This window comes from Sciurus carolinensis, chromosome 15 (assembly GCF_902686445.1).
Source record: "Sciurus carolinensis chromosome 15, mSciCar1.2, whole genome shotgun sequence".
Taxonomy (NCBI): Eukaryota; Metazoa; Chordata; class Mammalia; order Rodentia; family Sciuridae; genus Sciurus; species Sciurus carolinensis.
This window is the reverse complement of record NC_062227.1, coordinates 32,852,320-32,878,434: the sequence shown is the minus strand read 5'-3', so window position 1 is coordinate 32,878,434 and position 26,115 is coordinate 32,852,320.

The window sequence follows — 26,115 nt, the reverse complement described above, 5'->3', positions numbered from 1 at the left end:
TAAGTGGAAGCAGGATGTGGACTGAACAACTTGTGGTGCCCAGCAAGGTGTCCTGGCCCTGCAGGCCAGCAGGCTCCAGACCTAAGGCCAGGCCTCTTCAGAGTTGATAGCAGGGTAGTTTTCTGCCCCAGTAAAAGCACACAGACTATGCCCCATTATTTGGGGATCTGGAACTGAATTCTTTAGGCCTAGGAGAAATTCCATGGATTGTGAGTGGATTTGTTCAGAAACACACGGATGCCTGTGTGAAGCTGGAGACGTGTGCTGGTGGAGTGTTGGAATGACACGGGATGGGTATGTCCTGTGGCCAACCTGGCACCAGGATTTCCTGGGAAGAAGTCCCCCTCCTGGTAAGGAAATCCCTTTTCCATGCTTCCAGGAGCAGCAGACAGTGACTGCCACACACCTTCCTGGGGGTAATGAGCAGGGCCCAAGGGTGCTGGAAACGAGTGCCCGACAGCATGAGGACAGAGGGGCACAGTCCTCACAGGAAAAACCTTCCCCAGGCCAAGCCCTGCCCAGTTCCCAGCCGGCTCCCTGGCCTCCCACCCTCAGCGCCAATGCTGTCCGTCTCCGACTGCAGGGAAATCATCCTCTCTAATTCCCAGAGCAAATTGTTCCTAGGAAAGAGCAGAATCTTGGGAGGAAATCACATCATCCACGAGGGGAGAGCCAGTTCCTTTGTACTATTTTTCAGGGCTGCCTTTGGAGCCAATAATCTGTCATTCCTTGAATAAACAAGCACCTTATCATATCACAAACATTTATTTAACCCTTTTCTCCTGCACTTTTACCAGCAGGGAGAAAGAAAGCGGTTAGCAGGGCAGCCAGAGCCCTGTGGCAGAAATGCCAAATTCCCTGAATGTTACACCCAATCTGTAAAGTGTCAGGCAGCCCTTCTCTGCCTCCATAAAACGCCAGAGCCGGTCACACAGCCTCAAGCACCACCTTCCCGCCTCCATCTCTACTCTCTCTCCACCCATCTCCATTAATACCCCCTCTTTTGCAGACAGTCCCTTAATTCCATCCAAATGGAGACTGGACTAATTTGTTAGGTTCTTTAGGGGCTGATGAGGGAAATGGAAGGGGGTTGGGGGGACAGACAAGCTAGTGTTTACATTTCTTCCTTTAATGACAATCCACTTGACAGACAGAGCTGGTGAGTCCCAGCATTTTTTAAAAAATGTGTGTGTGTGTGTGTGTGTGTGTGTGTGTGTGTGTGATTTTTTTTTTCCAAAGGCATATTCTTTGACTCTGACATCACCAGAAAATGGAACAAGCAAAATATGTAAATTCCTCCAAGCTCCCACAATCTCCATTTTTCTCTCCGTGGATGGATTTTGTTTTTCTTTTTTGGTGTTGCTCCCACACAATGGGGCCAAATCTTGTTCAAGACAAAAACATATAAATAGAACATGCATGTGGTATGCAAGGGAACTTGTGGAAACCGAGAGAATGTTTGGACAGGCGTCTGAGGGCTGCAGAGGGACCTCAGGGTCTTAGCCTGAAGGGTTCAATGTCTGCAGGTCCCCAAGGTTACAAGTCAGAAATGTCAAAACTGTCTTCATTCTTGGGGACGCACCAAGAGACATTGGGATAGGTATAAGTTTAAAACAAAATGTGAAATACTGTGTGTGAGTGAGCAATAATCAATGTGCTGGATGCAGGATTCCCATAATCTGGGTTAAGAAGCAGAAGGTGTTGGCAAGAGCTAGTGGAGAGGGTTCCTTCTTATCCCCCATCAATGATGCTAAGGCATAGGTAGTATCTCACATTCTGCATCATCTCAGTGGCTACCACGTATCAGCTGAAACTTTGGTCCAGGCTATTTTCCTGTTCGGTGTATTTGTGATTATTTCCGTGTCAATCATCCCCCAACAGAACCCTCCCCTCTTAGAACCGCACACTACCGCTCCAGCCAAAAAGGCTTTTATCAGTGCAAGTTTGAACACACAAATGCATGTAGACCCTGAGTAGTTATTTTTGTTTCCAAGTCTGGACACTGAATCACTTGTTCAATTTCCTGCTGGGTTATATCAAGGGTTTTAACATGTAAATCTCTGATAAGGAAACTGACTAATTTATGTGGGTTGCCGTCTGAATTGCTGTTGGGTTGGCCTTAATATATATTTTTTGTCTCCTTTATCCTTTACTCTTTCTCTATCACCACTGTCATTACCATACTGTAACTATGGAATGCACCTTATTCATTTTGTGCTTGACTCTGTTTTTTTTTTTTTTATGCTAAAACGGTTGATTTTAAACAAAAACAAAGCAAAACAAACAAAACGTCCCCTGCATCCCTGAAGTTTGTGTGGGAGTTCTGTTGGTAGATGTCTGTGCTATGCCACCTGGATTCAAAACAAATACGGCCCTTGGGCTTTCTTATGTCGTCTTCAACAATCACAAGATCATTAATTTTTTCAAATGAAAAAACTTAAGATTGGAAAGAATCTAAACTGCTTCTGTTTCACCGATACACTTTAGCCAGCCTCACCCCATTCAGCTGGTGGAGTTTTGCTCGCTCAGATTGAAATCCAATCAGTTGTTTGAGCATCTAAGTCAATCTCTGTGTGGTTTTCCATTCAGTAGCTCGACTAAAGAAACAGCTCTTCTCAAATAATTGTTAATTCTATGCCTGAATATGTACATGGGGGCTTATTGACTTAGGGTAAACCTGTAATCAAATATCTGGTTCTGTTCTCACAGCCTGAACAGAGCACAGAACGGCCCACAGGCTTGTGAGCTTGGGTCCCAGTTCTAGAAAGGTCTTTGATGAGTCAAAGTCAAAGCTTGCCATTCCATTGACTTGGAATAAAAGTAGAATCTGTCTATTCTGGGACTTGGAGCACAAACCAGGTGGGGTCTGCTCCCTCATCTGGTCTCTCTTGGGGTGTAGGGACAGGGGACCTTGGATATGGCTGCCCTTGCTGCTTCTCCCCAGCCCAGAGCCTCTTCTTGCTGTTCCTACTACTGCCCTGACCTCTCAGAAGTCTTTCCCTTTAGAGAGGGGTTTTTTTTTCCCCTAAGGCAACAAGGCAATGTGAGACTAAGTGCAAACTGACTTCAAAATGACCATTTTTGTATCCACTGTGATTCCTTAAAGATCCCTCCCCTCCCTTCTTCTTCCCCCACAGTGAACTTTAAATCCTTTCATCCGTGGGGACTGAAGGCAAAGTATCTGGATTTTCTTTCCAGCCAGCCCACTTGCCAGTCTGGCTTTTCTCCTCTTTGTTTGGATGCTCTTCTTTATGGCTCCTTGCCAAGGGACAGATGTAAACGATTGTCTGATTATTAAGAGAAAAAAACCAAAACACACAAAAGCACACACACCAACTGCAGAGTTGTGTGCAGAAGGTAAAGTCTGTGGTCCTGAGCAGAACATGAGCCTCTGTGGCTCCAGAATTGGGCATTTCTCTGAATTTTATTAAAAACAAATTTTAGCAAATACAGGAGGCCGAGAAAGGAGTGTGTCTGTGCTCTTGGGGCCTTGCTGGGCGGTCTCCAGTGTCCAGCTATCTTCGCACCTCCTCCCTTCCAAGTGAATATCTTTCGGGTAGGATTCCTCTGATGCCATTTTCCCCAGCCTAGTGGCAGTGACCTCAGTTTGGTCATCCGGGCCCTCAACCAGACCATTCCATCTGTACCGAGTCATCTGAATAGCTTGCTGGAGTGGAGAGAGCACTGAGAAGGGAGTCAGGCTGGCCTCCCTCCCGTCTCTGCTTCCTGGCTGCGTGGCCCAGGGCAAATTTCTGCTCCCTGCTCAGTTTCCTTGCCTGCAAATGAAGAGGGCTGAGCTGGAGACATTCTTTCCATTTTTCCTTAAACAAATATTTATGTAGCTCCTACTCTGTGCTAGACACCGAGGATAGAACTAAAACCAGGACAAACAAGGTCCTTGCCCCCGTGGAGTACACAAAAGGAAGATAAAAGAAAATCTAAGTATCCTTGTTTTTCCAACAATTTTTGCATGATCTTGACAGTAGCCTGCGTCGTCCTTCTGATTTATTTATTGGGAATCAAAGTCTTTAACCATAGATGCAGGACTCCAATGTGGAATGTTAGGCATTGGCTTCAGCAATCAGTGACAAGGAGGCTTTTGTGCCCTGGAAGTCCCCTCCATGCACACCTGCTGTGTCTTTGCTGGGGGCCAGGTGTCTGCAGGCTCATTCCCCGCTTGAACAGGGGAATTTGCAGAAACAGCAGCCAAGTGTGACACAACACCAGCTTCCAGCTCCACCCTTCAGTGGAACTGTTATTTTTAGGTCTCTCTTCTCTTTCTGCCACCATCTATGTCCCTCCCTCTGTGACTCATGTTTGAGGATAACATCAGGTACACATGGCTCCCTGAACACAGAGCTAGCTTTTTTGACAAATCCACTCTCCATTCCATCTCTACCTGCAACACCCAAGATACTCTGCTGGGAGAAGAGTCCTGTCAGTGTCCCCCGCCCCACACTACACAGCCTGACAGGGAAGCTAGAGCTGAGGGGTGCACAAGCCAGTTGAGTTATCCATTCAGAAAACCGAGTGTACCCTTTCCCCACACTCCACGTTCATGTCATGCCACTTGACCCCAAAGTTTCAGGCACAGTGAAAGTCCGTCTTCAATTTGTTAGCCAGGCACCAGGCATTAAGGTCATGGTCTGAAAAATTATAACTTACATAGCTGTCAGTCATTGTAAGAGATGTTGAGCTTGAAATAGAACTCATAGTGAAACTGGAGTATTTCTGGAAGTTGTTGAAAATGAGTCACCTATTTCTTTGAAATTTCTGGCTCCCCCACTTTTGTGATAGAGGGAAAAGTACTTCTGAGTCTCCATTTCAGGTGATAAGACTAAAAGTGCAAAAGCATGGCTACACCCAGGTCAGTGGTCTATCTATGTGGCCCAGGGAGTATGCAGAGGAGCAATATCATGATTTCCCTTCAGATGAAGCGGGTGACTTCTCATATATCTGTTCTGTAGTGTCATCTCACACATCTCCTCTCACCTCCAGGCCACTGTCTTGTTTGTGCATTGACTTGTTTGCTGTGTTATTCTAGTCCCTATCTCACTCTCTTATTACAGAGCATCCTTACCTGCCATTCCCTCCACCTGAAATGTATTTCCTGTCCTTCACCTGGCTAACTCACTCTGGTCTTTGTCTAAAGCTCTTCTCTCCAGGGAAGCTGTCTCCATCCCCCCAGTGCCGGTGGATTTCCCTGATCTTGTTCAGCATCCCATACTTTCCTTTATAGTGATTACCTAAACACTCTTTGAACAACTGTTGTCTCCACCAGGTTTTATACTTCATCGAGGCAACCCTTGCTCCTTTGCTACTGATGCTTCAACAACCAGCATGAAGCTGTGCAAATAAATATTTTTCTCAAAGTCTGTGTGGATTTGATAAGTATCCTGGCTCTTCAGATTCAGACTAGAAGGAGGCAGCTGAACGCCAGGAGGGTGGGTACCTTCACTGTTAGAGACACAGGAATCACGTGAGGGGAGACTCAACAGAAGGGTAACATGCGCGCCTTGAAGTGAGGATAGGAGTTTGGGTGCAAAGAGTTAGAAAAGGAATTTTGAGAAAAAGTCTTGGTACCAAAAAAGACAGAGATGTATGGAAGCAAAGGGTGAATTCCAGGGAAAGCACGGAGTTCCTTGGGTTGAGATAGAACGGCACTATAAAGGAATGCAGGAAACTATTTGGAAAAAAATAAATAAATAACCACAGTGGAAGATGTGTGTTTTGTTCTAGAGAACTTATATATTTTTTTTGTATTTTTTTTATTGTAAACAAATGGGATACATGTTGTTTCTCTGTTTGTACATGGCGTAAAGGCATACCATTTGTGTAATCATAAATTTACATAGGGTAATGCTGTTTGATTCATTTTGTTATTTTTTTCCCTTCCCCCCCACCCCTCCCACCCCTCTTTTCCCTCTATACAGTCCTTCCTTCCTCCATTCTTGGCCCCCTCCCTAACCCTAACTCCAACCCTAACACTAACCCCTCCCACTCCCCATTATGAGAACTTATATTTTAAGCAAACAGGAATAGAACTCGAAAAACATGAACATGAAATCATCAGTTTGCATTTGAGCACGTTCTCTGCAGCAGCAGAGTGGGAGCAAGATGAGAGGAGTGTGAACCCGAGCTAGAGGGTCAAACAGGGGTCCGGGCAGGACACAGCAAGACCCCAACTCAGGCTGGGTGGCTGCAACAGAACCAGGGAGACGTGAGGACATGACTTGAGAGAGGCAGAGAGAGGTCAAGGAGCATGCCAGTAAGACCAAGGGCTCAGCCTGGGCGCTGGGGAGCTGACAGTGAGGTTGACACAAGAACATGGGAGGCATGGTTGTGGGGTAGGGAGCATCATGAGGAGGGGGAGCTCCTTTGGTTTTGGACAAATGCTTTGTCGAGGGTCCTCAGCCCAGGGGAAACATGGAGAGCGGTGTCTCTTAGGTTTTGTTATCTTCCCTCAAGGAGCCTTTTGGAACCTTTCTTCCTAATTGTCCTGCCTCCATGAAATGGACCATCCACTTAAACTGCAGGTAGATCTGTGCCTGGGATGCTGAAAGAGTATGGTTTCTTGTCCCAACCTCGCACCCCCCAGGGACAATATTGCCCCATTGAGAAGGCACTGGGAGCAGAGGGTGGGAAGCCACTGACACCACTCCCTCTGCAGGGAGGGAGGAAGGTTCCAGAGCCCAAGGACACCTCATGTGAAGGAGCAGCTGCCGTGGCCCTGGAGATGGGGGTGAAAAGCAATTATTTTTTAAATGAGGCAAAACTCACAGGGAATGAATGGTTTGGATTTACATTCTGGAAGTATTAAAAGGACAAGTGAAGCCACAGCAGCCAATGAGGGTGGCAGGAGAGAGGGCTTCAGGGAAAGAGAGAGGGGACATCAGGCTTGTCGCAGGCTTGTGATCCCAGGGCTCAGCAGGCTGAGGCAGGAGGATCACATGTTCAAAGCCAGCTTCAGCAACTTAGCGAAGCGCTAAGCAACTCAGCAAGACCCTGTCTCTAAATAAAATTCAAAAAAGGGCAGGGGATGTGGCTCAGTGGTTAAGTGCCCCTGGGTTTAATCCACGATACCAAAAAAGAGAGAGAGAGAGAGAGAGAGAGAGAGAGAGAGAGAGAGAGAGAGAGAGAGAGAGAGAGAGAGAGAGAGGGGAAGCAGGGGACATCAGAGTCCTGGAGGCCACTGGAAGCCATCTCAGCAACTGGGGAGAAGGGGCCTGAGACTGCAGCTCCTTGCACTGAGGAGAGCCAGGCGGGCGGCAGCAGGGTCGTCACAGAGGTGTTTGGCAGACGGAAGCGCATGAGTGGCCTGTGGGCGGTTTGGGCAGAACCCAGGGGCGGGCGGGAGTGGAAGCTGCAAACACCTCCTGCGACCTTCCAGGAAGGCAGGGAGAGGAGAGGGTCGTGGAATAGACTGGTGGGCTGTTTGCTGGTTTGTTTTAGTTCTGGCGTCTTTGGCACTTTTTCTGCCTTTCGGTTGACAGGTCAGGATAGTAGGCGGCTCTGCCTCTGCCCGCTCCTCTCTACTCTCCGAGTTTCCGATGAACTTGAAACCCTGGAGCTGTTTGGAACCCTGAGCGGTGGTGTTGGTGTGTTTTGTGTTGCAGGTAAGATAGAAAAATGTAAAAACTAACACTCGGCAGGAGGCTCCTAAGTCCCCTACAGCGGAGTTGGACCATTTTCAGGCTTCCGTCTTTACCAGGTTGTAAATGGATATTCTTGCATATTCCCTTTCATGTATTTAAAAAAAATACATATGTAAGATAAATTCCTAGAAGTGAGATTGTTGTGTCAAAGGGCACATGATGTAAACTCTGGATCCAAGAGGATAATACCAACTTGTATTCTCACCCGTGATGTATGAGAGAACCTGCCTCCTTGTACCCATCAACGCAATGTCCTGTCCCAAGTTCCCATCACACCAGTCTGGTGAGTGAAGGGTGGCATTGGGTTTCAGTTTAAATTCGCATTTTCCTTCTTCTGAATGGAGTTGAACATCTTTTTATATGATTAGAAGCCAAATTTTTTTTTAACCACTTTGATGAAATGCTTAAGAACTTTCATCCACTTCATAATTAATTAATATATGCACACTAATTTGTACACGTTAAGGAAGATTTATCTTTCATCAATGATAATAAGCTGCACACGATTCCCCAGTTCATTATTTTTGTTCATTTATGATATTATTGTATAAGACACAAACAATTTTTATAGATGTTAAGAATGTGTTATGTTCAGGTTTCTCAGGGTTTTTTTTGTCATACATAGCAAAGCCTCTACTACTCTTGAGTTTTTTTTTTTTAAATACATCCTATTTTTTCTTCTAGTACTTTTCTGAATTGTTTTTTTCTTCTACATTTTAGGTCTATCTAGAATTAAGTGGAATAGGTGTGAGGTTGGAATCCAAGTATGTAATTTTTTTCTAGAGGCCTATATACATTTCAGTGTCATTTCTCGAGTAAGCTTTTTCCTACTGATTTGAGCTGCCAACTTTTGTCATATCCTAAATTCCTATATATCATTGATATATTTCTAGACTTCTTATTCTCTTAAGTAGATCTATTTATCCATATACCAATATCATGATTATCACCTCACAATGTGATTGTGATCCGACACCTGGTCAGGTTAGTCTTATTTATTAATCATCACACCCTACCCCAAAATCCATCTGGCTGTTTTTAAGATCTCTTTGTCTACACAGTCTGCAGTTTCCTTGTGATGTGTCTTGATGGGAATTTCTTTTCATTTATCTTTACTATTTACTATTATTCTTTCTTCAATCTACCACCCCATTCTTTTCCCTTCTCACCTTTGGAAAGACCAGTTACACTTTTTTTTTTTTTTTTTTTTTTTTTTTTGTGGTACTGGGGATCGAACTCAGGGCCTTGTGCTTTCGAGGCAAGCACTCTACCAGCTGAGCTATCTCCCCAGCCCCCAGTTACACTTTTGAAATAGAAGAGCGACTTTCTTGGAAAAGAGAGACTTTTTCATCTTTCCTCCCATGTTTTTTATTTCTTTGCCTCTCTGCACTATGGTTCTGTATAATTCACTTGTGCTATCTTCAGTTTTCTAATTTTCTCTCCCACAGTGTCTAATTTTCTGCCACACTCATTCACTGACTCCTTAATTTCTTTCTGTTGTTATTGTTGTTTTGTTTTGTTTTTAGTTGTCAATGGACCTTTATTTATTTATTTATATGTAGTGATGAGAATTGAACCCAGTGCCTCACACATGCTAAGCAAGCACTCTACCACTGAGCTACAAACCCTGACTCCTTAATTTCTATTACTGAATTTTTCATTTCTAGAAATTCTATTTGATCTTTTTAAAAACCATCATGTCACTTTTTACTGTTTTCTATTTCTTGCAGATGTTTTAAAGCTCATTTTTTACTTATTTAAATAAAATTGTCATAGATGTTTATAGTCTGTGTCTGGCTGCAAATAGCTGCCGTCGTAAGACTCTCCTGTTTAAATTTGCTAGCAATAATTAGTGATGCTTTACTTGCCAGTGTTTGGTATTCAACTACATTGCCTACTGCCTTTGAAAAATCCTTTGTACAAAAATCCCTGAGGCCTACGATGAAAGTGTCTGCCTACATAAATGATTAGAGTTTGCTCCCAGAAGGTGCTTGGGGGCATTATAGTTTGAAACCACTTTCAACTAAATTCACACCTCGAAGTCTCTTGGTCCGTTCCAATGACATGTATTTGGGCTGCAGATATATGCAAATGCTACTGGCCAATGGTTGACTGGTGACATCCTGTCAGGAACAGGTTGGCTTTTCCTTTCCTTGCTTAGAGGAGTAACAAGGTAACGCTCCCTGTGGTCTCTTGGGAAGGAGAAGGGAGCAGGTTTACCCTTATCCTGAGAGCAAGGTCCTTCAAGGAGGTCCTTCAATGAGTTCCAGATTAGTGGCGGGTGAGAGACTCCTATGAGAACCCCCTCCCACCTTGGGTTAGTTCTGGCCTTTGACTTTTGTCTTCTTCATCCTGAGTCTATTAAAACTACAACTGGTTCATCAGAACCTGATCAAATAACATAGTCAGGGAAAAGCTAGTCCCTTGGTAACTTCTTAGTACCTTGTTGGCTTTTCAATGCCTTTAAGAAGAATTTTAATATTTTATATATATATTATCAATGTTTTCAATGGAAGGGTTAATCTCAATAACACAGCCTACTACTACTACTACTATAAATGGAATGTCTGTTGGTTTTTCTTATAAGTTCTAGTAATATCTTATCTAACTTTTTAAAATTCTATATTTTTATTGGACTCACATTCCATTAATAGTTTAGTTTAGGGAGAGTTATATTTTTTCTTTAAGTCTTCCTATTTAAGAAGATGGTGTATGCCCTTTCATTTCACCCAAATTTTTCTCATTGGCATTTTAAAAGTTGTGTTCTATATAATTTATATTTTTGTTAAATTTTTACTTTAAAAATTATAACAAGGTGCTTTATTTCCTTCAACTATCTTAATATACATACTAAACCTTTAAAATTTCCCCAGAATTCTGCTTTAACGCTATCCCATAGGTTCTGGTATATAGAGGCTTAATTACTTTAAATTTAAAAATATTATTCAAATCTATTCCTAATGAGAGAGTTGCACAGAAAGAGTATTTAACAGTTCCTTATGGCAGGATTTTTTTTCTTCTAGTTTTATTATCCACTTCTAAATGAATTACTTTGTGATCAGAGAAGCATATCTGTACTCATTCTAATTTTGAGAATTTTTAGTGATGTTTTCTTTGTGACATTATATATGGTCAATTTTTGTGATTATTGCAAGGATACTTGGCCAAATGTATTCTTTGTTTTCAGTGTATAAAACTCAGTATATATCAATTAAATTTATTTTATTAGTTACATTATTTTGTGCCTATTTGCACTATACACACAATTATAGGGAACCAAAGTCTTATACATAAGAGATTTAAAATTTTCTACTTCTGTGTATTCAAAAATTTTTGTCCTCTGATTTTTGACTTGACAGTAGTTTGACTGTGTATAAAAATATTTGGTCATGTACTAGAGGCATTATTCAAATCATTTTTTACCTACTAAGAGTTTTGCTGTGGCAAATCCCAAGACCATTCTGGTTTTATTTTATTTTTTTTCTCAAAGTAATTTGATCTTGCTACCAGGGTCAAAAATATTTTAAAATATCTTTAAAATCCAATAACTTTTCTAGGATATGTCTTAATATTGATCCTGCTGTATTAATTTTTCCTGCAACAGAGTAGCGCCTTTCAATCTCAATAGTCCTACCTTTAACATATGGAAAGTTTTATATTTTTATTTATTATAGTATTCCTATTCACACTTTCAAAATTTTTTCAGGTATATTTGACTTACTGTTAATCTGCTAATCTTTTATAAACCTTTGCTCATTTCCATTTAATTACACTAATTTTCCTCAATCCCACCCTGTGGATATTTGACTTAATCTCAGCAGAATCTCTTTGGGTGCTCCATTGTGATATTTATTTCCAGGTTGCCATCTTTACTAAGTTCTGCCAGGTTTTTGGCCTCTGAATATTCCTCCTATTGTCTTACTATGATTTCTTGAACTATTATATATCAAATTTTTGGTGATTGTTTTGTTAGTTTGTTCTGAATTGAGCTCCTTTTCCCCCCCAAAGTGGTCAATTTATTTAGTTCCTTTTTTTCTTTTAAAATTCATAATAATGTGTAGGGTCACAAATTTCATATTTCATGGGTTTATTTTTCTAGTGAATTTTTTCCAGCTCTAATTTGTTTCTTTTAGCTTGTTTCATTCAATCTTCCTTCATATACAGGTAGTGTGTCCCTTCTTGACCACTGCTATCTTTAAGCGAGGCACAGTCTTTCTGAATCAGTTATCTGCAAAATGCTGGCATGCAGCTTTAAGGCTATATTTAGAATATAGGCAGCAGGAATTCTCCTTAAACATAGGTTGTGTGGGTGAGTTTTGTTTCTCTTCCTGCAGAGACTGGCAACTGCAGAGTTGTACACAGGATATATTTTTCCTCCCCTGCCTTACTAATACACTAAATAGAGAACTTTTTGTTACTGAATGCTATAGTTTAGAGCCGGAATGTGTTGAATGCTCGGTCACCAGCTTGGACGTATTGGGAGGCAGTGGAACCTTTAAGAGGTGGAGCCTGGTGAGAGGAGTCAGGCCATTGGGGGCGTTGCCCTTTAGGGATTGTGGCACCCTGGCTCCAAGGTGAGTGGTTGTACTCAACCGTGTGCTCCCTGCCATGAGGCGCTGCTTCACCACGGGTCCAAAGCAACAGAATCAATGGGTCACAAACTGAAATTTCCAAAATGATGAGCCAAAATAAACCTTGTAAATTGGTTCTTATCTTCAGTACTTAAAAAAAGTTGACTAGCATGCATTTCTCGATTTGAGTCATCCAATTGCTCAGTTTTCCAGAACTGTGGTCCCACAAACGCTTCCCTGCAAAACAGTGGTACCCCAAAGACCACATTCAGTCTGCATGTGCCACCATCACCACCACCGTCAAGGAATTCCGTAGCTTTAAACTCCTCTTTTAATTCAGTAAGACTTGAAAACTTGAAAAGTGTGAAGAAATTTCCAGAATGGGATGAGTTCTGTCAAGGGCAGGGTCGCGATGGCCATTGACATACTCGAAGGTATACATTTTCTATTTAGACAAAGAGTCCCTGTATCATTCTTTTTGGGGAAAAATAAAAACCTGATCATATTTGAGTATGAAAAGATGAGACAGACCATTCCAATCTCCGCTAAAACTGAAGTCCTTGGGAATAAAAGTGGGGTCACAGACCAGAGAGTTTCCTGTGACCTGTCTCAACAAGACAGTCGGAAGAATAAACCAGAGTGTGATCTGTGCAAGATTAATTACACTTTCTGATGTCAATGGGCTGTATGTTAAAGTATTTGTGATGAATATATTTATTTTTATTTTTATACACATATGTGTCTTCTATTTATTTTCATCAGAGATATTCAGAGGAAAGCTCTTCAAATGAAAAGCTGTTTGAACTTATTTTCTGACACATCAAAGAAGTTCCTGGAGAGACAGGGAAAGCATGCAACTAGCAATCGTCACATGCTTACAATGTGCTAAGTGAGTGACATCTTATTCACTCTTAATAACAATTCTGCATGACACTAATGACTACCTAACATTTTTCAGATATGGTACTTAAGATTCAGAGAGGGTTAGGCATTTACCAGAGTCACCAAGCAATCAAGAACTAAAGCTCAGATTCAAACACAGGTCCCCAAAGTCTCTACTAGGCCACATTCCCCAGAAGACATAGCTTGAGCTGGCACTTACCGCAAGCAGAGGGGAATGGGAAGAATTCTAGGATTCCTGTAGTGAAGCAGGCCTGATTCTGACAAGGGCCCCAGGTCTCTGAGGGCGACTTGCCAGGGAATGCTGGGTGCCTGGAGCCTGCCTCCCTTCTCTGGGTTGCACAATGCAAAGGCCACCAGACAGCTGCTTGAAATACTACAGCTCCGATCCCCATGACCCTCTTGGAATTCCTCCACCATCCCTGAGGCCTCACGGATCCTGTATGGGAAATTCTGCCCTAGAGGGATGCTATGAAGATTAAGGAACAAGTGATTATAAATCTTTGGGTGAATACATAGTCCTCTAGAAATGCTAAATAATCATATGTTCCCTTTCAGCGTCAATTGTAACTTTTGGACACTAACACATCTTGCCTCTTGCTTAGGACTTAGCCATTCAGAAACTGCAAAGAATTCATCAGGCACCCCTTAGATAAGGCACAGAGGAAGTTCTCATCTCCATGCCTTCTGCTCCAGAGGATTTGTTTTGTTTTGTTTTGTTTTTACTTTGAATATCATGTCTCTGAGGGCAATTACAGGTCATTAAAAATCTAAGCTCTCTACAGTTCGCCTTTATCTTGGATAGTAAGTTTGACACAAATTCTTCTCCGCATATGTCCCTTTTTTCCCTGCAACAACATTCCCTGCCCCCATACTAGTGTATATGTCTTCAAAATCCAATTACCCATATTAACTAGGGAACTTCTATCTGGATAAGGCACTGCCACAAGCTTTCCAAGAAACTTTAACCTCAACAACTTCATCATCATGAATAGTTCTAAATCAATCTAGAAAGCCTTTCACTAGAGTTGCTGAGAAGAAATACAACATCACCATGCTGACAGCCTCCACTCTGTCCTCGTTCCACTTTCCATGGAAGTTCTCAAGAACAGGGACCCAGAGGAAAGGCGGACAGCCAGAGTCAAGATTGAAATGAAACCAAATGAAAAGGGGTCACCGGTCCCCAAGCTGGATAATCACCCTCAGTGCCCTGAGCTTGAGACTCTTTCTCTGTGCCTAAAAGTGGAGGCACTTTCTCTCTCTCTCCTCACTGGATGAGTAATGAGTGTCCTGCCTGGTGAGGGTTTGTGGAGGTCATAATTAGACCAGCCTCTTCCATGGCTTGCATCTTCCTTGCTGACAGAGTCACCAAAGGCTCTCTCCCTCAGGACTCCAGTCCCATTTATAAGCTGGCTTCTATCCCTCAACCTCCAAATCAAAAAGTTTCCAGGGATTTGAGGCTCTGAAATACCTCACCAGACTGCCTTGAATCTTTAGTAAACGAAGTTGGTTCTAAGATGTTTTAAAGCAGTCAAGTCTTCATTTACACCCTTTAAATATTTGTAGACAGTTACCACAGTCCTCAGTCAAGCAACACAATAACCCAGTTCTGCCCTGTCTCAGAAAAACCTCTCAGAGCAGTATTAAGGCTTTCACAAAAGATCTTCGGAGAGGCTGAATAGACTGCAACTTCCTTGTTATCAGAAACAGAAAGTAAAGTTGTCTGTGCCTCAGCCACCAAGATGTTTTTACTGTTCTTCACAGGAATTCACAGTGCAATGTACAAATGACATAGGTGTCATCTGCTGACCACCATGGAATCGCATTTAATGGACTTTCATACTTGCAAGCTGGCTTTCTTTCCTTTTGTCTCCAAACCATTTTTATCCTTTTCTTATTTCTTTTTGCTCTTATTTTCTGGTAAAACGCATAAATCTGTACTTGGTAGAAACTTCACTACAGCAAACTTTGAACATGTTCTGTTTAAATTCTTCAAGAATGTGGCTAGAGTCATTCTTCTCTGTGTGAGAGAGAGATGAGCAAATGAGTAACAAGGGCATAAATGAACAAAATCAATAAAACTGGAGAAAATAAGGTCATTAGCAAATAGGAGCTAGTATAATTTTAAAAGAAGAAGGAAAACCATTTCACAATCACTATTGATATTGTATTATGACTGAAATATTCAATTCTAAAATTGTGTGATGACTGAGAAAGGGACATAGCAGTTTACTGGCCTTGGAAACAATCCTAGATCTGAATCCTGGTTCCACTTTTGATGACCTCCTTAACCTCTCTGAGCCTCAACTTCTTCTTGTGTATAAAGCAGATCCTAACAGCCATACTATTCCATTTGTGTAACCAACAGTAGAACAATATTTTACAGTGCTCATCACTACACCTGGCTCAACAAGGTGCTTAGCCAATGTGATTATCTCTGGTTGGGATTCAGGTAATTGTTAAAGTGAAGAAATCTCTTATCTGTGCTACCTATGTGATGTGTTCCTTGGATCTGCTGTGTCATATCTCATAAATCTTTTCTCCTGTTTTTTAATCCTTCATGTTTATTTTACTGAAGTATTCAGCTTTCCATATTACCCAGAGATGACAAAGGCCACGTTAAGTAATCCTTTTGCTGCATCTTGACCAGACTTTGGAGGACAGCTTCAAAGACCCAGATGGTCTTTGAGGTCCTGGCACCAGCCATCCTGTGAATCCTCTTACATAGCAAGCCTCCCTCATTTTTGATGAGCCACTTCTCTGCAAGTATAAAATAGAATGTTCTAACAACCAAAGAAATGTTTCTCAGCACAAATGATTATATAAATAAGAAATAGGGAAAAGACAAATGAGCATTTTTCAAATTTCAAAGAATATTCATTAAATAGCCTCTCTTCCAGAATTTCTTATCTGAAGTTGAAAAAAAGATTCCTAGAAGCCTTTCTGTCAATGAAACTTCGATATGTCCAAAGAACCCCCAAAGGGCAGGCATGGTAGACAGGGTACCACCATGTTGCCTATAAACTCAGTCTCATCCCAACCTGTTGATCCGACAAAGCAGAAGTCACACCATTGGGATTATTGTGGTACTACTGAATTCAAGTCCTTGTCCTGGTCAGCATGGTTCCCAGCCAATGAGCAACTGGTCAGTCCACTGGTCCCCACCAAGATGCAGTTGTAGAGTGGGGAAAGGGGAGCCCAGGTGGTGAGCACAGGTCATGACCCTGCAGAGCCCACCATGCTGGCACAGGCATGAGGATCTGTGAGCCAGGGCCAAGGCGAGTCAGTGCTTGGCAACCTGGCATCCCATGGCAGCCAGGTCTGGCCCTACTAGAGGCAAGAAAATGCAAATGGAACCAGACCTGAATAGAGGAAAATTCAGATTTGTGGGTTAACTAATAGCATTGGTACTTTTTAAAAGCCTTATTAGCATAAATCTGGACCAATAGCATTGACCCAAAAGCTATATAAACCCCTAGACTAGCACACTCAAGCAGCAACCGGTTCTCAGGTCCCTCCTGCCCTGCGAGGTTTCTGTTTCTTTCCTTCACACTTGAATACATTCTGCTCCTTTCACTCTTGGCTTCCATTGTTCGTGAATTTCATTCTTTGGATTTGCAAGACAAGAACCCAGAAAAAAATTTGGCAAAAATTTGCTGGGGTCAGCTACAACCCTTGGAGCTGAGGTGGCAGGCATCCTCTGCTGTCATTAGCTGCTAACACTCAAATGGGCTTTCTCAGCTGCAGAGGCCTACAGCTCGCCCAGACTCCATCTGCCACGAGAAGCAGAGAATAGTTTCATCTCAAACCCTGATTTCACTATCAAACTGACACTTGGGTCAAGAATAGAAAAAGGAGCCAGGAGTGAGTTTGCTGTGAACGGAAGAGTAGGAAGAGGCAGAGCTACTTAGCTGAGAGATCTGGGGACTGAGGCTTTAGATGATTAAGAAACTACAAAAATCTCCAAATTGGCAGTTCTGGGCCAAGAACACTTCAACATAAAATGCTTTTTTTTTTTTTTTTTTAATTTAAAGTCCAATAGTCTGAGCTGGTATTGGGGATGTCTGCACATGACAAGCTGCTTGACTTGTTTGGAAGCCCTAGAACTGTCCAATCAGAGGGCACTGGCCCACAGATGCAGAAGTCATCATAAGCTAGTCCTCATTGACAACTTTACAGGAACTGTCTCTTCTGACCCTCACAAAATTCCAGGAGTAAGGTGCAATGGCTCTCATCCCATTTTACAAAAGGAAAACTGAGCTTAGAGATCATTAGTAACTTGGCCAGGGTGATACAGAGTTGGAATTCACACTCCAGCAAAGGAACCCTCAGGGTTCACTCCTAACTGCTGTGATAGCCTGCTTCTTGCAGGCAGTTCTGAGTGAGGGCCCAGCACTGTGTCCTGTCCTAGGCCCACCATACACCAGGGTTGGTAAGAATGCATTTCCTGCTTCTGCATGACTGGAGTAAACATGGGTATTCCAGTAGGTTCCTGGGGAAGGGGAAGGAGACTGCACAAGTATGGACTATGGTGCAGTTAATGTCTGTGTGTGTGCATGTGTATGTGCATGTGTGCACGAGTGTGTGTGCGTGTGTACGCACGCATGTGTCACAGACGCCCACTCGCCTGTCTGCTTGAAGTCCTAGAAAATCTGGAAGGGAAGGTCCTGCCTCTCCTTATGCACACTCTTTCCTCCTCACCAATCCCACCGCTGTGTGGTTCCATTCCCTAGTGAGGCCTGGAGTGTCATCACCTCCCTCTTGCCATTCCCATCTGGCTCCCCTTCCAAAGTCCTGACTCCCCCGTCAGAGTGTATTCCACCCTTGTACCTGTGCACTCGGATTTCCAGCTGTAACTTGATCTTAATTTCTCCTTGTTCTCCAAGAGCTGCTGACACAGGGGCTTGCTGTTTACTTATTCCCTTATGCTCAGAATCCTGGCTCCAAATCCACTGAAGCTATTTTTTTCTTCAGATAGAAATGAAGTTTGATCACAATAGAAGCAAAAACCTTAAAGTTCAATAAAAGCAGCACCCTTTTTGTTAAACTTCTCTATTGAACAAAAGTTGTTTGCTAAACTTTTGTCTGACTTCTGGGAACTTCTCATGAAATGCATGTTTTCTGAACTTGGCATTTTTTTTGGCCATTGTTATCACTTTATAGGTCTCTCTCTTCCAACTGGGTTTTTGCAACTCAGAGATCAGGATTATTGCATAACAACATTAACAGCTAATAAATTAGTCTCCTTGTTGCCATTTTCCTGAGCAGGACTAGCAAAGCCAAGGCCCTATAGAAATGGGGGGAAAATTTTTAGGAAAATCTATTAGGTCAGGATTCCAAGCAAGAGCTATCTTGCTCCTAATGGAGAGGGTAGATCTGAGATTCATCATGGAACAGATCCATAACCTCTTTTCTGAAACCCTTTGAATAGTGATTCAGAAGTTCCTAGATTTCAGAGAAGGAATGTTCATGTACTGTATACTATATAACATTCCCTATTAGGGCCTGGCATGTCATTCCTAATCAAATACATCTTTATTTCTGCATCTAAATATATGAATATTTATATTACATGGCCTAAGTATAAAATATAAATAGTCCAGAATCAGTTCAGGTCAGCTTTGATGGTCATATGAGTTTAGATTAGACCAGTCCTTATTATCAAATAAGTTTCTAAATTCCTTGCAGTTTTTTGGGTTTGACGTTTTTATGGGGAAGAAATTCATAAGCGTGTAAATGCAATTAATTATGTGCCACGTGTTGAGATGCCATAGGAAGCCTGCATAGGAAGGTACAGTTCTTAGCTCCATGTTACAGGTGAGAAAACTTCCACCTAGATCCTAGAATTGCCTGGTTCATAGAGCTAGTAAGAGGGCCCAAGAGCTGATGTAAACACGCCAATACAAGGCCTGAGCTCTTGCCGCCATGATGTTCTTCCCCTAAGCAAAGAACGAGTTTGATAAATGGTCTCTATGGAGGTTTTGGTACCCCCATCTGCCAGGCAGGTTATTTTGCTTTCCAAGCCGTCCTTGCTTGGCGTTAACTCTGAGGACTATCAGATAGGGGCAGATGCCCTGTTCTTTACACAGGGCCTCTCTAGTTCTTTCACTAAAGGTATTTGTAAAATAGTTTAGTGCCGCAGACATTCTTGAAGCAGTCATTTCCTTCCCTTCTCATTTCTTAATGGGCTCATTTCTTTCTCCTCCCCAGTGTTGCTCCGAGGCCCTCGTGAAAGGCCTGTTTATTGCCTTTGGCTGACTCTACCTTTCTCCTTCTCCACCCCCAGCCTTATCTTCTGCCTGCCAGGGGACTAACCTTTGTGCCTTTCCTCCTGCATTCTCAGGGGGCAGCCTTCCACGCCAAGGATTCTGCATGCCGTCTGCTCAGCCTGTTAAATTACATGTTCCTGGCCACGACTGTAGGGGAATCACACTCTGGATGGGAAATGTGCAAGCTCTCTGTGAAAGACCCGATCATCTTAAATTTTCCTCTGCACTGGATTTTTGCAGGGTGCAGGGCTGGAATGCATGCCCTTAACAGTCTGGGGCTGGGTGGGGGATCTTTTGATTGGCAACATAGTACAGGAGCATGGACCACTGAGCAGCGTCAGTGGACGCAAAGGCAGCTGTGGTCCTTTGGGCTTCTCTCCAAACCCTCTCCAAAGAAGCCTGCAGTTTTCATCTTGGCCAGCAGGAGACACCTGCTAAGAGTGGGCCTACGTGGTCTGACAAATAGCCCACCCTCTGGGTGACCTCCCAAGAATGGTTTTACTTACTCTTTTCCTTTCCTGGTCTTACCTATAAAATGGGAGTCACAAGAACACTAGCTGATCCATCAAACTGTGGCCACGTGGAGGCTGATTAACTGAGTGGGCGGAGCATCCTGCGCACGACTTCTCCCCTCTCCTGACACAGAGGACATCCCCGCACACTCTTTGGTGTTACAATATAAGGCCCTAACACCAACAAGGCTACAAAGGCCAGTGTGAGGCTGTCCCCACCTTTGCTGTTGCTACACGGACTTCTGAGTCATGGTTTCAGACCCGACAGGAACCAGTCTTCCCCTAACTGGTCTCATTTTACAGATGAGGAAAGAGGATTCCCTAAACTTGCCCAGAGCAGGACAAACTTACAGGTAGGGCTAGAATTAGAACCCAAGGTGGGTGGTCTAGCTGGTGCTCTGTGCTAGGTTGCCAGATATCCTGGTTTGCTTGGGGACCTTCACATCCCTTTTCCCAGAAAAACTCAGTTGCAGGTAAATCAGGGCAGTTGGTCCCCTGAACCTTTGGTGTGTGTGCGCTGTGCTGCTTTATTAATCACAAGTGTGTTTACTGTCTTCATAGTTTTTTACAGTGGGGGTGGAAAAATCCCACAGATGTCAAACCTGCAGGCAGACAATCTTGTGAAACCACTGAAACCTAAAAATTCATAAAATAGGCATTTTCAGTTGGCCGTGTTGCTTTTTTATACTTCCTTCCCATGTCACATTGCATTAGATCATTCCAAACTTCAAGAGTCATCTGTTGCTGGCTGCTCAGAAGAAGGAAAGGCACTTTCAGATCGACTGAGAAGGAATCCAACACTCTTAATGAAGAAGTTCCAAACTTCTAACTAACTTTTGACGATCCATCAGACTTAATCCTCCGTGTTTGGAAATTTGGGGCCTTCTGGAAAGCATTATAAGGAGCTTTAGTTACAGCTCACACCAATGGAGTGGAAGCGTTATACAAACTAAAATGTTAAATGATGTTATTAATCCAAATATCTTACCACAGTGGCTGTTTCTTTTGGAAGAGAGTGGATAAATCCAAGACCTCGGTTGGTCTGAAATGTGCAGGTACTCAAGAAAAGTGATTATTGCTCCCTCTGGTTCAATCTATAACAAAGGTTTATTGCGTGCTTAATATATGCTTGTCACAGGGTTAGCTCTTGAAGTACATTCATTACATCGAATGAGACAGAACATGGCTGCTCTCCTCCTGGAGCTCCAGTCAGTGGAAAAGAAAGTTATGTAATTCAGTGAGAGTGGAATTATAATTGTGATAAATGCTTTGAAACAGAGGACTGGGTGGTCTGGGAATACTTGACAGAGCACCAAATCTAATCTAAGGAGCTGACATTTAAGCAAAAATCTGCAGGATAAAGTCACCAGACTCAGACTTTTGGTAAATAAAATTCAGGGGGCGGGGTGGAATGGTGGGGGGTAGCATGAGCAGAGGCTCGAAGGTGAGAAAAGGGTTTGACATGTATTAAGATGCTGAAAGAAGGTCATGGGGCCCTGACTTGATAGGCGCAGGGAACGTATTGCTATCCCCACAACTGAAGGCAATAAGACTTTTGCAAACTCCACGAGCAATCAGAACCTCTTAGTGGCTCCATCAAGGCCACACCCTTGTACTAGGCCTTCTGGTCAGTGCCAGTGACGTCACAGCATTGTCATTCCTGAAGGAGACCTTGACATGAAAACCTCCCTCAAGCTAAGACCCGGGCTCGGAAAGTGGACAAGTTTCGCCATTGTGCACACGGCCAGCCGGAGGCAGAGTGGGGATGGCAAGCAGGTCCCTCCCTCCTAAGTTCCGAAGACCTGCCACAGCTCCCCATCTGCCCCCGTCTTAAGACAAAAGTTTCTTCTATTCCCAGAGCCTCTTCCCTGGCCCCTGGGAGGAGCACTACGTCACAGCCTTTCCTACTCTGAGGCGTCACCCTCAGGTGTGTCAGCAGCATCCCAGCACCTGCAGGGGCCTGCCTGGTGTCCCTGTTGGGAGTCTCAGGAATTTCTTGCATGATCACCGTTGTTGGTTTTCCTTCCTAACTAGTATTTCAAGGCCACCCTTCATTTTGTCAACCGTAACCAAAATGGGAGACAAAGCTGTTTGATTTGAAAATCGCTTCTCCATCCCCTGGGGCTCTACTTCTCCCTAGAGCCTTGTCTCAATGTTCATCTCATCTTGTTGCCACGAGTGACCCCACCGGACGTCACCATGCACTCTGTCAGGGTAGACTCTCGTCATTCAGAATAAGCAGCAGGAAAACCCCACAGACCTAGGTCACTGGGACAATGTTGAGTATCAGATTTGTTTTTTAATGAACACAAGGAAAGAACAGGAACAATCCCAATGTACCCCTGCAAGGAAATGCTCACACATGTTGTCCCACTGAGGGAGACAGGTGGGAGCCACGGCAGTCTCTAGCTGGAAAAGGCTATGTGCCAGCCTTTCTTAGAAATATGTGTCACTTTGTGGTATCCCTATTTCCCTTTCCAATAAAATAATAATTTGGAAGGGTTTGAGATGAAGAGAGTAAATCAATACCAGATGGTAAAAGTTGCAAAAATCTTCCACCAATTCATCAAATAGCATCTAAGGGATTGAGAACTTCCCAGGGAAAGAAGCACCCCTGTCCTTGGAGGACTTGTGAGCATCCATCCCAATATGCTATGTAGTAGCAAGACTTGTGTTTAATCTTCAAGGTGGTTATGCAGATGTCACAGAGACCAGAATGATTCTGTAAGACCACACTTTTGACATTGTTCTTTCAGTAACCACTCAGTGCTGCCATGCTGGATCTGGAGAGGTCGCGCCTTGGGAGATCTTTACTATAAACCCTGGGAATGGAGATCGAGGTGAATAGGTTATCACCACTAGCACATTCTTAATACACTCTTTAGATTACGATCACTCTGCCTTTGCTGATACAAATAAGTTAGTGTTGAATGCCTCTTTTCGGAGTTAGTTTTCATTTCTAAGGTGGGACAGAACTCTGAGCATAACACCTGCCATTATGAAAGAAAGCATTTCCCAGTATTGAGGAATTTGGGTATAATCCTTGTGGAAGAATCACATGAGCCTCATCTTGTAATGAATGAAACCTGAGGAGGTTAATTACGTCACTGTAAACGATTTTAGAGAAAAGCAGCAAAAACTCTGCTACTGGAGAAGAAATAGATGAGGCTATTTCTACCCAGGTCTGTTAGTGACCACACACAGAAACCTGGCTGGAGAGCTGACTGCACCTCGGACTCTGGAGTGACTAGCTTGATGGCATCTCCACTCAGAGTTGTCCCTCAGGGTCCAATGACAGGGGCCTGGAAGAGGGAGTTCCTGAGTTATTCTCACTTGTTTTCTCCATTCTCATTTTCTTTCTTTCCTCGTCCTTCTTACTCTCAGAAAAGTTTTACAAGTTGCTGTTTTTTTTTTTTTTTATTGATGACTACAAATATGAAGTTGTCCTCTGAAATAATGACAAAAAGGAAATATTAAAAGACTTTGGGCATGCTTCTTTCATAAGTGACGTTTGTTCTTTGAGCTCTCCTATAGATTCTTAACACTGTCATGAAATAAAAAGACCCACCAAGTAGTGTAGCCTGAAAGTTCGCCACTCCTGGAAAGTAGTAGCTGAGGCATCAGGTGCTCCAAAGTCAGAACCAAACAACATCATGAAGGGGTTGCCTAATCTACCCCACAGCCTTTGGGTTCAAAACATTCCTTCGAAGTAGGATTTTTTTTTTTATATACTTTAGTAACAATACTACAAAATCAAATCCCAAAATGTCTCTCATGATGGGGATTTCCTAGGAAGTTGCAAGTTTCAATAGATTTTTAAAATTTTTACTGCTCAGGCTATTTTTTCCCCTGTATTGTGGTATGTTGCTTTGCTTTTTGCAAGGAGCAAGGACCAAGCTCTGGAAATCAATAAGCTACCTCAAGAAAATAATAAAATACACCCCTGAACACTTCCTCCATATCTTTTGTTGTGGTTTGAATAGGGTTTGTCTCCTCCTAGCTCATGCTCAGGTTTGGTTCTCAATAGAACAGTACTGAGAGGTGCTGAGCCTTTAACAGGAGCTATTGCTTTTCTCTCAGAAGTGAGTTCTCACTCTCAAGGAACTGCATTGGCTCCCTCAAGGGTGGGTTCTTATGAAAGTGAACTGGCGAGGTTCAAGATGGCGGACTAGAGGGCGGCTGCATTTCATGTTGCTCCAGGACTCAAGATTCAAAAGAGGAGATAGTGACTTGGGACCAACTCAAAGCCGCCCGGGGAGTTTCTCCCATAGGGGAGGCGTCCCCGAAGGGGCAGTAGCCCTGGAACGCAGAGAACTTTGTGAAGTACAGTGACTCGGCGGGTCGCCCCTCCCCCGCCGGAGCGGTAAAAACGGACAGCGAAGCGGAGCGAAAAATGGCGGATTGAAGTTTCCAGGACCGCGGGCAGATTCTCTAACCTAAGGAGACTCGTCTGCGAAGGGTGAGGCTCTCAAGCCCAGGAGGGAGGTCCGGGCCCCTGGGAACGTTGCCTGCAAAGGCTGCCCCTGCCCAGGCGGCAAGACACACCTCCCCTGCTGGAGCAGTGAACTCGGAAAGCGGGGATCTTTGCAAGGGAGGTTGTGCGACACACTGCTTGGTTTTCAAGCGATCTGCCAGGGCTCCAGCGGCTGCCAGAGAAAGAGTGGGGCGGCGAGTTGTTTGGATCCAGCAACCGCCTGAGCAACGGGGAGGGGGCTGCCCAGAGGAGGTGGAGGTACGCAGTGAGTGCCTTGGTCTCCAAGCGCCCACACCTGGAGGAAGAGACGAGCGACGGGTCACTGGGGCTTGGAGCATATGTACGAGGCTCCAAGTGACTGCTCAGAGGGCGGGTCGCATAGCCAGGCGATTAGGTGCATAGCAAGGTCCGGTCCAGGGACCTAGGCACCTTTTCTTGAATGAACTACACAGAGACAAACTGAGGGGCGAAGTGAAGGTTCCAGGACTTCAGGCAGCGTCTCTGAGAAGGGACAACCTAAGGAGACTCGTCTACGAAGGGTGAGGCTCCCAGGCCCAGGAGGTAGGTCTGGGCCCCTGGGAAGGCTGCCCTGCCCAGGCAGCAAGACACATCTACCCTCATTGGAACAGTGAGCTCGGAAAGTGGGAGACCTTGCAGAGGAGGCCGAGCAGCACACCGCTTGGTGTTTTGGTTTTTTGGACCAATCTGCCAGGGCTCCGGGGGCTGCCAGAGAAAGAGTTGGGTGGCGAACTATTTGGATTCAGCAACTGCCTGAACAACGGGGAGGGGGCTGTCCTGAGGAGGTGGAGGTGCGCAGTGAGTGGCTTGGTCTCCAAGCGCCCACACAGAACACCTGCCTGGAGGAAGAGACGAGTGACGGGTCACTGGGGCTTGGAGCATATGTACGAGGCTCCAAGTGACTCTTCAGAGGAGGGGTCGCATAGCCAAGTGATTAGGTGCAAAGCACGGTCTGAGCCGGGGATCTAAGCACCTTTTCTTGAAAGAGCTACACAGAGACCAGCTGAGGGGTGGAGCGAAGGTTCCAGGACTGTGGGCAGCTTCTCTGAGGAGGGGCCACCAAAGGAGACTCGTCTGCGAAGGGCAGGGCTCCCAAGCCCAGGAGGTAGGTCCAGGCCCCTGGAAACGCTGCTTGGGAAGGCTGCCCTGCACAGGCGGTAGTTGTGGACTGAGGAGAACCTCTAGGAGGGGAACGGACTAGTGAGACCTCCCCACCGGGTGGGTCTTCCCCGCAGAGTGAGGTTTTCCCACAAAGACAGTAAAACCAGAGACACAGGCCCAAACAGGCATTGCCTTAGCCCGCAGTCTAGCTCCCCTTTGGATGACCATTGGTCAACAAGTAGAGGCACCTCTGCCCTCTAGCAGGGAATATACCCCACCTGAAGACCACCACCCCTAAAGAGGCAGCTACCTAGGGGAACACCGAAGTATCAACTTCCTCTAAGACTTCAGGCTACTGAAGGATAAGAGGGGATACACTAGCAATCTTCAGGGACATTATAAGTCAATAGAGGAAATCTGCAACATCTCAGCAGTCCACTTATACCTGAACGACATGAGAAAACAAGGGAAGAAAATGCCTCAAACAAATCTGGATGTTATATCAATAAAATCCAATGACAGCATGGCAGAAGAAATGTCAGAAAGGGAGTTCAGAATGTACATAATCAACATGATAAGGGAAGCAAACGATGAAATGAAAGAGCAAATGCAGGC